The sequence below is a fragment of the Syngnathus acus genome, chromosome 19 (assembly GCF_901709675.1).
Source record: "Syngnathus acus chromosome 19, fSynAcu1.2, whole genome shotgun sequence".
Classification (NCBI taxonomy): Eukaryota; Metazoa; Chordata; class Actinopteri; order Syngnathiformes; family Syngnathidae; genus Syngnathus; species Syngnathus acus.
In genome coordinates, this window is record NC_051103.1 from 8,099,654 (window position 1) to 8,116,321 (window position 16,668).

The following is a 16,668-nucleotide window of genomic DNA, read 5'->3' on the forward strand; positions in this document are numbered from 1 at the left end:
AGATCATTGTATATTTTGCTAAGGATTATTTTTCAATGTTGCTTTCCTTTATTTATGAGGGTTTTCATGTTACTTTTCCTCAACGGTATTGTGTGGCTTTCATTACAAACAAACAACAAAAATGGTGGAGTTTCTAAATGTCTTTAAAGTATGAATGTGACAGATGAATTATGATTATTTTGTTCCAGGATCTAGTGAATCAGCGATATATATATATACTATGTAACTATGATGCATGAAGGAACTGCTGAAATTCAATTGCTGCCAGCTCCATAAGTATGACAATATGTGGCCGTGATAGAATCATATGTCCACATTGGGCAACATTTAGAGCAGAGAGAAAAGCATACATCAAATAGATTGGATTTTCCTGTTGGATGATCGAAAGTGCAATAAAGCCGCTGGAAAATAGAAAGCACCTCAGAGGTCAAATCTCTTTTATTCTTCATTAGTCACTGATGGTGTAGTGGTTCACTCGGCTGACTTCTGTGCACAAAGTGCGAGTTCAGTTCCCAGTCAGTGATCGTTGAAAAGTGCTCATGTGGGGTTTTTTTTTCACGTGACCTCTGATTGACCTGCAACCAGGTGCTGTCAATAAAAATGCTTGAAAACACTACGTCAGAACACTCAATACAATTACTAGCATGGTGATAGTATTCATCTATGGAGGAGTGAGGTATCTATAAAATCACCTGTCGGATAGTTTTACTAAGTTATGCACGGGCACATACCAGAAGATGACTGTTACGTTTAGAAGTCATGTCAAGTTTCTTGATATACTTTAGCTTCCAAAAAGTGTTTTGACAAGCCCCACCGCCCCTTGTAAAGATGTTGCTTTTAATGACCTGGGGATACGCAGCCTCATAAATACGGGTATTATTCCACTTAGTTTATGACCCTATTAAAAAACAAAATGCTGGGGCTTCACAAACAGAAGGAAAAAAAAAACCCATGAATATTCAATTAGCTCCTTTTAATTTTTATGGATCTGCTTGTGTATTGCCAAATTATTGAGTATAGCTAAAGAAAACTACAATGTTGTCTTTAGTATTGACACATGAAGTCGTTGCACAATTTGTCTTTGCGGGCCACATGAAATGATGAGGCGGGCCACATCTGACCCCGGGCCTTGGGTTTGACATCTATGAAAGCTCCAAAATGACCATAGAAAATACAGCCCAACCAAACACTCAGGGAAGATTGATTCCTCATATCCTTTGTCTGTATACAGGTTATATAATCCAAGCATGCTGTCGTTCCAGCGAGCAATTTAGGATGTGAGTGGACTTTCTCCTCTTACATACACATACTGCTTTTCTGTTGTGAAGATGTTACATAAAATCCACAAATAATCATAAATTAAGGAGGTGAAAGTGGAGTCAAAGTTGAGAGGGGTCAGCCACATTAACATGCCGTGTGTGAGTGTGTGTGTGTGTGTGTGTATCCTACCTTGGTTCTCAACTCAAGTGGGGGTTTGGCTTCTAAGCACGACTTGGCTCCATGCACGCAGCTGTGAGTGTTTACCATCCTCTAGAAATGCATTAGGAAATGTTTAGCAGACACGGTGTGTGCTATGCGGAAGGCTAAACACGTTGTACCGCTGATGAATAAACTGTTTGGCTCTCACATGCCTGCAGCTATGTCCTGATGCATCTGGGGAATTGCACCATTTTTGTCTGATGAAGTCTGCAAATATTTGATGAAGATGCCAATTGGGTGTGAAAATAACATCAAATGGTAATAGAGTGATGACATAAGCAGTACAGGGGGAATGATCAATCATACTCTACAGTACATTTCCAAAGCAGTGGGAGTTACAATTTGGATTTATTGAATTTTTTGCCATACATTTTATACTTCTGTCAGATTTTATCACAGTTCATTTTTATTTTGTTTGGACTTTTTTTTTTTTTTATTCATTACAGTTTCTTTCTAAAAAATTTTTTCTTTCTAAAATTCTTTCCATACCAGTGAGAGCTGCAATTTGGATTTTTGGCATAGATTTTATACTGCCACCATATTCGTATATTTTATCATAGTTACTTTTTAACTTGTTTGGACTGTTTTTAATTCATTAGTTTCATTTGAATTTGTTGGTTTGTTCCTAAAATTCTTTGCTTTAGTTTAATTTGAGTGTTATTTTTTTTATTCACGCTGTATTTGTCAAGTGCAAGATTTAAAAAAAGGTCACTAAGTATTAGGTCATAAAGAAAATTATGTCTGTTTGAAATAACCATCCGAAAGTTTCTCTGCTTATGAACAGAAGCAAGCAGGTTGTGCCTTACTAGTTTACCAAAACGATGTTTTATTTTATTGTTGTGACTTGAATGACATTTCACGACTATCCAGGTCAAACTTGTATCTGTATATTATACATCACATACAAAAGGTGAATATTTACATTCTTTCATGAGCAGACTGATGACAAGGGCTTTTGCAGGGGGTAATGGCAGCTCAGTCGGAAAAACAAACAAGTGGCGGGAGCGAACAAAGCCCAGAGCCTGTGCTCGCTCAGGAACATTGCGCCTCGGTCAACAGCGGTCACAGCTCCAGGCGCCGGCACGTTGCTTGGTCGCCAAACAACAGCATCAGCACGACATCCATTTAGCTACAACGCTGTGGGCCAAAGAATCGAATCACTCGTTTCATTTGCTCCCAAATCCAGAATGTCTTCTTTTTGAAATGTAAACTAAAATCTTGATTTGATTTCCAAATCAAATGATCCTTCAACCAATAAAGACACTTCCAAGCAAAAGCGAATTGTCACATTTGCTGAAAATGTCACGTTTACAGGAATGAGGACCAAAATGCATGAAATGAGTAATAAAAGAAACAAAAGAACAATACAAGATACTGGGCTGAATGAACACAACTAATTGAAAGGCCTTATGTCATCAATAGGTCAGGGGCATTTAATCACATAGTAACCATTGAATCGGCAATACTACGTGAAATGTTTGATGTTGAAATGCGTGTGTGGTGCTCCGGACCAAAACATTTGCTTCGCTTTGGTGTGTAACACCAGATGCAGTAGTGTTGACATGGATCCAAACAATGTGTAGCTATTCAAGAAGACTTGTACGCTGAGCAAGACTATATATGGAGCACGTACAGTAAAAGGTCTTGTACATCTTACAGATGGCCGAGATGAACGATAGAGATGACAGGAATATCCTTTTCATTTACTTGCAACTTCTCATAGATGTGCTGAATTTGTTCAAGCTGCTGAGCAATATTGGAATTCCGCAAATGTGCGTTGATATGCTTGCATTACTATTTGACCCAATGAAATGCCTACTGTTTAGTTGGGGGTCTTCCTAACAGCCTACAGGAACAAAGGTGGAAAAGCAAACACATTTCCATGACGTCCTACTTCCTAGTGTGACTCATTGACAACATAGCCAGCCAGAGTAAATACAAAGTCTGCTTGGAAGAAGAATGATGCAGAGTGGCTCGGATTTTCAAACATAAAAGATGTCACATAGTAGCTGCAAATCAAGCTTTGTCTGAATACAGGCGACTGACTATCCAATGCCAGTATCAAACTTGTGCAGGGGACCTGGGGCAAGTGATAAAAACACCTCTTAAGGACGTTAACAGGGCGGTGACACAAGACTCGACCCTCTTAAGTCTTCATAACTGCTCCATTTGTTCTTAATCCAGGTGGCCCACAGACACTGAGATCCATCTCAACCTGAACAAAAGCTCTCTACACTCCTCGGTGACCCCTTTCATTTACAAAATCTATGAATCAAACCAAAGTGTCCTTCAGGTATAAACATCATTGGTGATTGATATCAAAAATGGATCTTTGACATCTTTAGCTGTCAATGGAGAGTTTCTTCCAGCTCCTCCTGTTATGCCTGTGAGGCCACCTAACCCTAACAAAAAACATACAAGTAAATTAGAATCACTAACTAAAATTAGATTGTATGTGAAAGTTCGAAATGTGCCCATTGAGATAGGTCTAGGAAGCATCTGCGAAAAAAATGTTGACACTTATGGACGCATAACCCAACTCCCCTCAGAATTCCTCAACATAAACACCATCAATTGCGTCTGTTTGCAGGCGGTGGTCCAAACACTATGTTTGGGTTCTGTTTGTACAAGTTCTTCCGTCCCAAGCAGATTTAGCTGCAAGTGTCTTCGACTTCCATCTCTTTCTCATCACTTCATTGAGACTGGAAGGTGGGGTTGCGTTCTGACTGAGTCCACATTCTTTATCTTTGAGGGATTACAAAGTGAAGGGTCTGGTAAAGGGCCATTTTCCCATTACATAATGCGAAGATTCTGCCAGAGAATAAGATAAGCTCCCACGCCAAAAAAGGACGATGTGCAGAGCGGTCCAATGTCAGTTGTGTCTAAGTCTTCCAGACAATCTGTGCTGCATCATCCTGCATGCTCATTTGTCTGCAGGTTGTTCCACATGCTCTTGTTTTTCTCACATTGTTGCTCGCTTAAAGGTCAGGCGACTATGTCCTGTTTACTTTGTGCAGCTCTCCGTTTTATTTCTCCATCTTACTGGTCATTCTATGACCTAAGTAAATATATTGTCTGTTTAATTTTCATCATCTAACATTTAAATGGTAATATTTTAGTCGTTAATAATTATAGGATAGCATAGAATAGAATTAATAATGTCATGTTTACAAAATGAACGTGATTAAATCGAGTAATATTTGCTTGAAATCCATTTCATAGACTTTCTTTCATGTTGAAATAACACAAGTGTATGTTTTCTTTCTCTTCTTCTCACTTTTACTGCAAGATAAGCAACTGAAGAGATGCAACAAAAGCGACACGCGAGTTCCCCTCATGCCTACAAAGTTTTCTATTAACTGGAGGGGGCAGTGTTGTACTTCTTGACTTGTGTAGGAACCTGTGCAATTGGTGCAAAACATGAATTAAAAAAAAAAAAGCTAATTCCTCACCTGCCTTTTAATTTGACATTTAAATTCCTCACAATTAACGATGCCTAAATGAGCCACTTTAATGAGCAACTTGTTGAGAAAGTTAAAAAAAGAATAAAATATCATCACTGACAGACAGATTGTGAGTTTACTAAAGTGCTGGCATAAATTGCAGCAATTACAATTAGACAAAATGACTCAGTAATTATGCACACAGTAATTGGAGAAGAAAAGCACAGAGGTGATTGTCTTTCCCATGTAGGCTAAAAGATTGGCACCTTAAGTGACTAATGTGAGATTTTGTTAGCGGGGAGTAAGCACATTTTCTGCTGCTCTAACGACTTCATCTCGGGAATAAGCTACGGGGATAATAAAAGTGATGATGGATGGAAGACAGAATTATTATTCAAACCATTGGATTTAAGTGTTAGCGATGTCAGCGTGTCATGTGGCGTCGTGGACAGGATGAATCAAATGTTGTTTAGTGTCATATTGACAAGATTTGTTTTAGTGTCACAAAAGATACATTCAAAAACCCTGACTGCTGACTCATTACGATCATGCATCTATCTCCTCACAATGCACTGAGCATCTGACCGTTCCTGACTGAGAAGAATTTGTCAGAAGCAACCTCCCGACTGACCGTTTGTTTCCTCTTGCAAGGTACAGAACATTGTGGGAGCATATTTTGTGCATCTAAAGAACATTTAATACAAAATACTCCTTGTGTGACAGGTAGGTTACGCAAAGTTCAAACAGTCATGCATCATCATTCTGCAGGCATAAAAGTTCAAACCAACAGTCTCATATTGTAACAGAAAACTATCGGGGGAAATCCAAATGATTGGGAACTCGTCTGTTTCCAGTATGAGATTTAGAAGTGCCAAAATAAATCCTGTCACAATTTCATTTCCTGTCCTTAAAAATCATTCGTCATTATACTGTATGTGTCTCCTCCATTATCCTCTCAATCACATTGCAGCGGGATAAATGGAGGAAATGAAATCAGACCGCATTGTGCTGGAGGCAATGAGACAAAGAGAGCGGCTTGCAAAGTTTCCACTGCAGAATGGGCCATTTTGAGCTTTTCATATCATAACTAATGATTATCAATGCGCTCCTTACTCATTGTGAGTTGTATACCGACCATGTGCCTGAATACAGACTTATCGAGATAATTCATCACATCGACGTCATTCGTATATGGCCTTACAGATAGATGCATTCCATCTTGTGATTTTCATCATATTCATTTTGTAGTGTGGCAATAAAAAACAGAGCAAGTTTTAATTTGAGTGTAGGAGTCCTGCTTCACAAATGAAGTATTTTTCATAAGAGTCCCATAGCTCATCAGAACAGAAAAGAAATGATATCCTTAAAATATTTATGCATTACGTGCACCACAGTATCTGCGGAGGCTGCTCTATTATCAATGCTGTACATGTATTTCAGATTTAACAGGTAAATGTATCAGCCAATAAGTAAATAAAGAAATAAATCTTTTTTCTTGCTCCGTTTTGGTGTTGGTGATTTGCACTCCAGGCCACTGTTGACCATGCATGTAAAAGTTACATAAATGTTTTAAACCCAATCAGCCGGTGCGCACATACATTTCACATTTTCAGCAAAATAAAAGGGGAAAATACGCTCCACCCTATTACTCACAGCCAACAGGCATCCTATTTAGTCTCACCTTCACACAAAATAAAACGGGCCCCAGTCCAGTGTGAGAGCCTCTGATGAATACTAAATTTATGGCCAGTAGCAGCATTTTTCAGCTTGCCATTATCTCCTGAGCCGGCCGGTTGTGACATTTTGACGCTCATTAGGATGCACGGCTTATTGAGACAATGGCTGTAACCTGCTTCCTTTGATTTATTTATTCTACTATTTAGTATGTATGCTGGGCCACCAGTGCAAAGCCAATGGCTCAATTGCTTATTAAGAAACTTGGGTTCCCAAGACCAGACTAATCGCTTTCGACCCAAAAGAAGGGATTCCAAAGAGAGAATGTCAGTGAAGAAATGCGCAAAGCCTTCCATAATATGGAACACATTCAATTTGTAAGCGCTCCATAACGAATTGCTTCATTTGCATACACGTGGTGGAGAGCAAACCATCTTGGTCACATCCGATTGGTCAAAGTAACGGCAATGTGTCGGTGTGATTTAACTTGTTTGCCCCTTTCTAATATTACACAATAGTAATCAAACAAAGAGACATTATTTTTATTGAGGACAAATTGGATTACTTGACTGTGCTCGATTATCTGATGACAGATTATTCCTGCCGCTAAATCTCGTCTCGGCCGCCTATCAGCGCTAAAACTTTGGCATCATTTTTTTGTTTTTCCACCAGGGCTTTTACTGTTTTCTGTTGTTTGTTTTGTCTTTTTATGCTTTCATTATTATTTTAATGATCCTTTTTAATATTCATTAAAAAAAGAGAAATCAGGGTTGCCATAGAAACAGACAACTGTAGCCTAGATTTCTTTCGACTTTATTTATTTAGGTTTCTTGATGTTATTCATTTCAAAGTCTATTATTTCTTTCACATTCCCTTTTTGTAAAAAGAGTTACTATTCATAAAGTCAATTCGAGCCAGCAAGTAGCTTTTTTTTTTTTTTTTTTTTGCGGCAATCAATTATGGAGGTCTTCTTATTTTGTCGTCAAGGGGGAAAACAATTGTTTTCAATCCACCCGCAAGCGAGTCAAGTCAGCAAAATGCAAAGACTCATTTTTACATTTTGACAGTTTCATTTCACCATCGTTGTTTTCCCAATATGTTGCCACGCTGCATCTCATGTCTTATTTGAGACTGTATTTGTCAGGTTTTAATCAAGGTCTCCTTTTCTATTTGGTGTTTTCCTCTTCCTGTCCCTTGTATTTTCCACCTGCACACCTGCTCCCATGCAGCTGTCCTATAACAATCTCTGGCTCAGATTGTTCAGTCTACTGTGAAGTATAAATGTCAGGCCTAATTATCGATGTTGTTAATCTTACCTGGTTTCTCCAACAGATGTCTGTAGCAACTGCTTTTTTCTCCATCCTACCTACCCTGCTTTCCAGATAATACAACGTAGCGTTCCACACACCATACAATGTCCTTTTTACAATAAAGCCTTAACTCAAATGGAAAAAAAAGGAGAGTGAAAAACGGATTGAATCATTTGAAACAAGATACAATAGAATTGAAAATAGACAGAAATAAATTGGGGGAAAAAAGCATTTCATTTTCATCTGGATGCTCTACTGTTATGGATGAGGTGACGGAATATTGCTCACCCAACAATAAAAACGACCTTTGGGAGAAAGTATGACAGGGTAGTTGGTCCATGTCAAGCTGGCAGCAAGTGAATGGTTCACTGCACATGCACACTTTGCTTCTATTGTGCAATCTTTTAGTATCCATCCATCCAGCCAGCCAGCCAGCCTATAAAATACGTTGAGCTAAATAGTATACCTTCCCAAAATGCATATAAAACCAAAGAATGGGAACATCACCCAATAAAAAAAAGTTGTGGAGATAGTATAGACTTTGAAGAAGGGAAAAAAAAAGATAGTTTGAAATTTCTTGAGTCCAAAACTTCATGATAGGGGGAGGGGGAGCTGAGGAAGATGAATGAATGAGGGACATGGCGCAGATGCTTGGATAAATTATTCACTTCCTTCTTCAATAGTGTCCTGCCAGCTGCCTTTCATGACGCCTGCCAGGTGCCCACTGAAGATAGTGAGGGGAAATGTCACTCATGTCAAAGAGTGGGTGGAAGAGAGGGAAGTTAGCGGAGAACCATTTTTTCTTCAAGTTCCCAAAATAACAGAAAGCTTTTTTGATGAAAGGAAATCTGAACATCACTTTTTCATCTTAATTGATTTGTTGAGAACAAAGTAGCGCAAAGATCAATGCGGATCATATTCAAAATAGGAATTAAAGATGAACATTTATATACCAGGGATTGGAATACATTTTTACAAAATGTTCTCCAACCATGCTGGAATCAAATACAATGTAAAAGAGGACATACTTTATTTGATAAATAGTTTTTTTTAAGTGCAGGTAATCTTCAAAAAGGTGCACTGCAAGCAAGCTATCCTGAATTTTTGCAGAACAGTCAACTCACCAAAAAGTCATTTACATAGAATCACCCATCACCAAATGTCTCCACTCATGCAGCGAGAAAAAATGTGTCATGTTGAAGCAGAATAGAAGCAGTGTGATGTGAATGCAAGCCAGCAGGGGACTGGGGATGGAGGCGATCAAGAACGACTGTGCCCGAAGGCTACGTCCACACAGATATTCGCCAAAAAATGCTTATTTTTCCATCTTGGGTGTTACAATCTTCACCCACACTGGCAAATTTCTGTCCTCATGGAAAAGGATCACATGCATGCCAAAGCAATGGGGGTGGTACGTACGTACTATCACGAGCTGGCAGACATGCTGCTTCACTATTGTTATCTGCCACCTCCAAAAATGACCTAATTCAGTGGCTTCTTATTGGCTAAAAGTCCCATTCTGCATTTTGGAAGACATCGACACGATGTGCATGTGACACAACCACAGCAATAATGATACCATACTATGTGAAATCAAACATGTGTTGCTGTTCCTAATGATTGGAATCAAGAACAAGGATTTTGCAGACTGACCTGAGATTGAGTGCTGAACTCCTCACGCATCAAAGCAAACTAGCAGATTTTCACTTAAGCCTCCCAAATCTCAGTCTGCTGTAGTAAACCCTGCAGGTCTCCCTTCTTATGATGTGCAAATGCACCTCCCAGATTTGACATGATTGAAAAACAAATCCAATCAATCTCGTGTACTGAATATATAAGTCAGCGTCGTGGTAATTTGTTTACAGGCTGATAGGTGCTAATTGCTGTTCAGCCATGGGTCTTGTTTTTTCAAGGTTGGCTGGACTGGCCACTGATGGGCTGGAATGAAAAAATCCACCAGCTGGCTGAACCATTTAGTGCGCTCTCCGTATGGAAAGCACTGGGCATTCTTTTCATCACAGCCCAACGACAACCTCCTATGGAAAGCTGTTAAATGAATAGATCAATCAAATGTTTATTTCTATTTACCTCTGTTCATCAAAAAGTCAGCTAAGCTTCCTTGGAGGTTAGTAGGGGACCAAAAGAGGAAAAGAAATGTCTTAAGATGGCTGCAATGGCTGCAATGGCTGTCAAACAACTGACAATACTGATTAGAAACTCAACATATAAAAGGAGATACAGATCGAGACTAACACAAGGAGGAAATCAAGTTTCTCTGGTAAGATAAACAGAGAGGTGTCAGTCAGACAACAAATAGCCCTGCAGGGCACTTGACTGTGTAGGAAAACTAATTGCAAACTCACTGCTGTGCTGGATGTGGAAGATGAAAACTAAGAAGACAATTGTGAAAAATCCATCATCAGAAAATGAGCATCATTATTAAACTTGGAAGCCAGGTCTCTGACGTGTATCGTCTGACAGGGTCTCAAAACCCACAACATAAACAACAATGACAAATGGATCACAATGGTTGAATTCAATGAGCATTTCTGGCGGCACGTCAATCAACTTCTTTCTCTTTGGAAAATGCCGAAGGTACTTTGACAAAATTGTGTCACATGTTATGAAGGCACCTGGGAAGGTTTGGGGGGAAAAACACAACTACACGAGCGGTCTGCTTTAAAATTCAAGCTTTATTTTTCGATGGCCGGGGGCTTGTTTTAGTTATCTGTTTTAATAACTAGGTCGGAAACTGCCGTTGTGTTTTGTATTATTCCTCCTTCGCCCAAAATAACCCTTTTCGCTAATGAAGGAACTCATACGTTTATTTCCTCAGCGGCTTTATGTATGTATCTTCATTCGTATGTCGATCCATTGTGGACCGGAAAGACGTGTGGACAATGTGGAGTGGAAACTCACTGGGGTCATCATTATTCATTGTTGTTGTGTGCTCCAGGCTTAATCTTGATTTTGAATTGTTATATATCCACTAGTGACCAATTACTAGTCAACGCACTGTATAGTGATTTTTTTTTAAAAGTGAATTTGAAAAACGAAATAAATAGGTTCCCTCTAAAAACAATCTTCAGCCACCATCCCACTGAGAAGCAAAACAATTGTGAGTGTTTTCAAAGGCAGCCAATGTTGCATTCTTGTCAGAGTTCGTTGAAGGTCGCAAATGTTCAAGGTCCCGACACAGTTCCCCGTTGTACTCCGGTGTCAAAGCACAGTCAAAAATTCATTTCAAAATGCAGTAAGCTAAAGAAAATCATTGGCAAAGAGTAAACTGGTGTCTTCAAAGCAGCTTGCAAAATAGCAAAAAAAAAAGAAAATCCAGTTGTGAGATGATCCAATGGATAATTGTTTGAAATTGGCTACAGAGCGGACTGCAATGAAGTTTTATCGAGGTAAGAAGCGAATAACGGAAAGCCGAAGCACCTTTTCTTCCCTCTGAGAATTGAAGCGACTCTTTTCACCTCAGGCACAGAGAGTTGTCTTGCTAAATGCAGGTTTGCGAAACCTTCATAAACAAAACAGATTCAACCATCCGTCTTTATCTGCACAGACAAGATGCTATTATCTCACTGGTACACAACGCTGTTCCAAAACGTTGGAACAACAGAGAATAATCAAAGCGTGACTTCAAAATGAAGACCTCAATTTCCAAAAACGAAGAGAAGAAGCCATTGAAGTTGTTTACTGTGTTGCCATTTTTAATTAAGTGAGCCAGACACGCTCTTGGCCAGAGGAGAATGCGCTCTATTCAGTGGAACGAACGTATAGCTCGGTGGTGATGAATGGGCTGTCATCGGCCATTGTTGCCAAACCTCTGTCTCCTTGACACGGGGCCATTTCCTCAGCAGCCAATCACTGCCTCAGACTTCTCATGGTCTAAAGGCCAAAGGTCACAAAGGTATTCTAATGTGGGCACAAAGCTGAGCAGTTCGTAGTCTGACGGAAGATGAGGTCAGACTGGAACAACTTGAAATGCTTATCGTAGCTGTCCTATGATGACAAATACAATCTTCGTTTCAGGAGTCTTGTCAGACAAAACAATCTACGATATCATGTGCTATGTCTCGATTCTGTCACCAATGAATATAATATGACCACAGAGCCCATATGATGAAAAGGATGGATGATGTTATGCATGTTGATGCATTGTGTTGTGGTGCTTTGTAAATGGAAACATTTTATGGACAGTTTGACTGTAACGTTTGGCTCCAATCATTCAGTGGGGAGAGGATAATAAAGGGCTTTATTTTTGTGCATAAGGCACTGTCGAAATGTGCGCAGAGTTGAGCTCAAACAAGTTTTGGCATTTCCGCAGACGCTCGCAGCTTGGCGCTTGGCACTTTTCGGCATCAATTTCGCCCTAATGGAAGCAGCTCGTAGAATGGAAATAGAAGCACTGTCCGTCCTTGGCATGGCGGTACCACAAGGTCATTGTCACTTTTGGAGACAAAAGCTATTGATATTATCATATTTTTAAGATGCACTGCTTTACCATTTCACGGAGAATAATTGAGAGACTTACATTTTGCGAATGTTACTTAAAAACCGCAGTCATTCAATGTTTTATAATGGCAACAGTAAGTCATGTTTTCTTTATAATTGATTCTAATGGAAACAATTGGCAGTTAACAATATATACTTTGACTTGAGTTAGGGATACTAATTTATACGTCATATAATCTTCCAGAGGTCATGAAAAGAAATGTGGACATCTGCCCGTGTAATGCTGTGACAGGTGACTTGACAGGAGCAGCAAGCATGTTCCCCTGAGGGAGGTGGCCACATGAGGCATTCAACACCACTTCACCTGAATGTCAAAGTCAAATAGACAGCACTATATTTCTTCTTTTATGATATCATTTAAAAGACCTTTACTGAGGTCCCAGGTCCGTGTCTTACAGGAATTGGTTGACATTATTCTTATTCACAGTCCTGTCAAAAGTTGCCAGCATGAATGTCACTGCATTTACGTCTGACAAGCTTCCTAAAATGAAGATTGGATTTAGTCTCCTTGAACTAAAAGAATTACACTTTATGACTTACTTGGATTAATTCCTTGCCCTCATTGAAAACTTTCAATAGCTTCAATCACCCAAGGAGGATTTATGCCGCTCGTGAAAATAGAGCCGCACATTTTCACCTATATGTTAAGGGCAAAAATGCAACATTTAGTTGAGTTGTGTTTTTAGCCTTGCACACTGTAGCCATCCTTCTCAGAAGACTAGAATGTCATTGTATACATACGTATGTCGTCTCATCAAGGTTTAAAGGTTCTACTTGACTATGGGACATGTTTTCATATTCTCTCGACTGAAGCGTTTTCACAAATCAATTGTTTTGTTGATTAATGACAGTATCTCCTCCTCAGGATGGCGCAGGTTGCTCAGACGAGACCATCCGTATCATAAGTCCAAGAGCAGAGCATTTGTACCGACACGTTTGGAGGACAGACGTCCTTCCAGAATGACAATGAGGGAGTAGCAGAGAGCCACAGCTGGACGTGACAGAAAGAGATGAATGAGGCCCGAGAGGGGAAGCTTCAACCCCTCCAACACACCTGTGCTCCACTTTTACTGGTCTTTCTCTAGAAAACCCCAAATAAGATGAGAAATATGAACGTCGCAAACTTTCAGACTCAGTTTGCAAAAGATTTTCTAAGAAAGCAAAGTGTCAGATGCAATAAGACAATTAATGAATGCGCAGACAAAGGCTTTTTTGTCATTACCTTTATAAAATAACGCTCATCAATAATGAAGCAAAGAAAAAAAGGTTCACTATTTTTTAAAAGTGAAGACAATTTTCAATTTTAGTACCGACATGAATTTCATTTGTCTTGGCGGGCCGCATCTGGTCCCCGGTCCTTGAGTTTGACACCTAGGCTATACGGGATTTGATGAGGGAATTAGCACGAAAGCATGACAGACGTGATCTTGTATAGGGGGGGAAAAGTCGAACACGCTATCTTGACCTACTTTGAGCTGACAGATACTTGTTGCTTGTTACAGGGTGATGCAAAAGAGACACAGAGAGAGAATCAGAGTATCAAATCTGGAAAACATGAAAAGTATATCCAAAATTTCATTTGGTAACCTGGAGCTATAGAGCATAGAAGTCTGCTTCCTTCTGACAGCTTTTCTTTGCCCCCATATCCAGCGTATCCATTCTTTAATCACAGTTATTTTCTCCCCTATCTGTCAGTTAAAAGCTCATGTCTAATTAAAAGCTTTGTGCTGCGGGAATTTTCTATTCAGCGATTACCCCAGCGTCGGCCGGCCGGGCTGTGCGCTATCTAGGTCAGAGCGGCAGTGAACCCTGAGGTTACAATGCGCTGGCTGTATGCTTTCAGGATGTATGAGCGCCCCTCTGATCATATCCTAATTCCCCAGATCTTTTTCGGCTCTCTATTTTGGTTTCACACAAGGGTCGACGGGAGCGTGCCGTGCACCAAACTTCAGATTGACTTCAACAGCGCTGGGAAAGCCACAATGTGCGTTCTCTGCTGCAAATGTACATCAATGCCAATTTCACATTGAAGTGTGACATGCTGAGGAAGAGGTGAACCTTTGTTTCCATTCATGTCAATCCATTTTTAGTTCCTTCAAATCTAACAATTTGATTGCATCACATTTTAGCCATTCCAAAAACGTAACCATCCTTTCCAGTGCAGCTTCAGAGCAAAAATACTTCTCTTGTGTGGTCACTATACTCTATTCGAGTGCTCAATAGAAATGAATTGCTTTCTTTATCACGTCTAGATCGGATAATCCTGGATGGCTTACACAGCTAGGGTTCTTTGGACCCTTCAGCCTTAAGTGAAGAGGTTTTTGGAAGGACCGATGCATTATTTTAACCATCGTAATCCCAAACATTGTGTCATTCATTTCATACTTGTTTTTTGAAGAATATTCTTTTAACAGGACTCCACCACATCGCTCACAATGCAGAGCGCCATTTCGTTTGACTGGATTCGTAGATACTAAGCGTCAGCTGCCACCGAGAATGAAAATGTTTTGTATTTCTCCGACATGTCACATCCTCCCATTAAAAGTTGCTGCTGGACAGTGTTTAAGTCTTAATTAAAGGCTTGTGGTTTGGTGGAATTGAAAAATCTGTACAGACTAGTGATTTGTGACTTCCAAAGCCGAGGTGACAACTTTAATGACTCACTCTGAGGATGTCACAATTCTCTCTGCAGACTTGAAATCTATGGCTTCATCAGAAAGACGTTTCTTGCCTTCTCCAATCAATAGCTCCTTTCTTGAAACTTTCAAACTCTCCCTGTTCTGACCCAGTCTATGTTAGAAATGTTTTATAATGTACCAATTCTATTGGATTTGTTGCCTGCACAAATCAATACATCCACAACATCTGACAGCCGGGGTAGGTTCCAGAGTGCCCAGAACCTGTCGTAAAAGTCCTTCACAGGCAAAGAAATTCAGGATGGAAGGTCACAATGTGTTTATCTGTTATTGCCACAAGGTTAGAAGTGCTTCCTTCCACCATGCCTACTATGCCTTTCCCCAGATTTGAAGAGAGTCTCCTTCAAGAGTCCTTCGTTCATCCATAGCTAATGCTGGAGCATTACGAATGCAAAGTCTGCTCTGTATCTAAACTAACCTGGAACACACAAACAGACAGTTTCATATATATAATATGAAATATTCCCCCTGTATCATTATGGATTAAAAAGCATTATTATATCAACGGATTTATTTGGTTCAGTTGGTAGGCTGTATTTATTGAACCCTAAGCGACAATCACGCACCATTCATCTCACATTGACAATCAATGTCACAGGAGTTGCTAATTGCTGAGCATCGACTATTTCATCTGAAGAATCTTTCCGTTTCCTTTGAAATAAACCTTATCTGATTTGACTTGGAGAGAATGCATTCACTTAGCATATTTCCATCCATTTATTGATGCACCGTGGGGGTAGAATCATGCGGGACAATGAAGAGACTTGCATGAAAAATTCAATGCAAAGATATGCTCCTGGAGAACTGGATTGATTTTCGCACCACCGTGTTTGTGTGTGTGTGTGGGTGGGTGTGTGAATAAGAGAGCGTGAGGGAGGGCAGAACTAAATGCAACAGGGTACAACCAGGATAGCCAAATAATTTTTGTAGGTACAGTATGTTCTCCCATTTGCAATTGAGAATTGTAACCATTCATTGTTTTCATCTGCATCATAAAGGGAAGATGCAGCTCGAATTGATTTCTATCCAAGCTTGGCGGGAGAGCGGTACAGCATGTCCCCCCAATGCCATCCCTATAAACTTGCTCATACATCTCAGGCGAGGGAAGTAAAAGCAGCGTATCGACCGGCGATGGCTGCGATATTGTCTGATGTGTCGTGTGCGGCAAGTAATATGAAGCGTTTCAATTGATCTTTTGATGAAGTGTGCACAATTTATTTTGTTCATGTATTTCGCAATATGCATTGTCACCATTCATCACGGTTTCATTTCATACACTGTTAACATGTGAATTGCCAAAATGGGAAATGGGGTGAAGCAATTCTGCTTATCTAGTCCCGTCCAATTTCAATTTTTTATGTTCGAGGATTCTTGCGGGATCAATTCTTATTTAGTGACTATAGGACATTTTTAGACTGCCTATTATCATCTCATTTTAAGTGACCCATATCCAATATATCCTACATTAGCCAATTCCACACTGGCGTAATAATAGATTGGGTATTTATTTACCTATTATTAGTCGCCCAAGCAGGACATTGCCTTGAC